At 56.4% G+C, this 1,173-nt stretch overlaps 1 non-coding gene across 1 annotated transcript in view; it reads left to right on the forward strand.

Moving 5' to 3' along the window:
* The first annotated feature begins 364 nt into the window (after positions 1 to 364).
* Positions 365 to 1,173, forward strand: part of LOC126229299 (small subunit ribosomal RNA) — a 1,909-nt gene continuing 1,100 nt past the window's right edge. Inside the window, exon 1 of the ribosomal RNA XR_007544175.1 lies at positions 365 to 1,173. This exon is cut by the window's right edge and continues 1,100 nt beyond it. This is a non-coding gene — a ribosomal RNA (small subunit ribosomal RNA).

A 1,173-nucleotide genomic window follows, 5' to 3' on the forward strand; every position in this document is an offset into this window, starting at 1 on the left:
TGTGGCGCTGGCGTTGGAGCTGCCCGGTCACTGTTTGTGGCCGCGTGTTGTCTCCCGCCGGCAACACCACGACAGCACGCTCCCGGGCCTCTGTCGGCAGCGGCAAGCTCAGTTGGGAGCACGGGTGGTCGCACTGAAAGCGTCTACTCGCCTATCTCCGGGCGATTGCGCCTCTCTCGAACCCGACCAAGTACTTAGGACGGCGCTGCGCGCCGCCGGGACCTGAGAGGGTTTCGAGGTGTATCGTGCAGGGGAGCCCAGCCTCCTCCTGTTTGCAGAATAATTGAGCGGACGCTTGCGTGTTCGCGCGGGCCTCCGGGACACACTCCCGGGCGGCCGGCTGCTCAGCTCTAGTTGACGCAGCTCCCTGGTTGATCCTGCCAGTAGTCATATGCTTGTCTCAAAGATTAAGCCATGCATGTCTCAGTACAAGCCGCATTAAGGTGAAACCGCGAATGGCTCATTAAATCAGTTATGGTTCCTTAGATCGTACCCACGTTACTTGGATAACTGTGGTAATTCTAGAGCTAATACATGCAAACAGAGTCCCGACCAGAGATGGAAGGGACGCTTTTATTAGATCAAAACCAATCGGTCGGCTCGTCCGGTCCGTTTGCCTTGGTGACTCTGAATAACTTTGGGCTGATCGCACGGTCTTCGTACCGGCGACGCATCTTTCAAATGTCTGCCTTATCAACTGTCGATGGTAGGTTCTGCGCCTACCATGGTTGTAACGGGTAACGGGGAATCAGGGTTCGATTCCGGAGAGGGAGCCTGAGAAACGGCTACCACATCCAAGGAAGGCAGCAGGCGCGCAAATTACCCACTCCCGGCACGGGGAGGTAGTGACGAAAAATAACGATACGGGACTCATCCGAGGCCCCGTAATCGGAATGAGTACACTTTAAATCCTTTAACGAGTATCTATTGGAGGGCAAGTCTGGTGCCAGCAGCCGCGGTAATTCCAGCTCCAATAGCGTATATTAAAGTTGTTGCGGTTAAAAAGCTCGTAGTTGGATTTGTGTCCCACGCTGTTGGTTCACCGCCCGTCGGTGTTTAACTGGCATGTATCGTGGGACGTCCTGCCGGTGGGGCGAGCCGAAGGCGTGCGACCGCCTCGTGCGTGCTCGTGCGTCCCGAGGCGGACCCCGTTGAAATCCTACCAGGGTGCTC

This window comes from Schistocerca nitens, unplaced genomic scaffold, assembly GCF_023898315.1.
Source record: "Schistocerca nitens isolate TAMUIC-IGC-003100 unplaced genomic scaffold, iqSchNite1.1 HiC_scaffold_370, whole genome shotgun sequence".
In the NCBI taxonomy this organism is placed as follows: Eukaryota; Metazoa; Arthropoda; class Insecta; order Orthoptera; family Acrididae; genus Schistocerca; species Schistocerca nitens.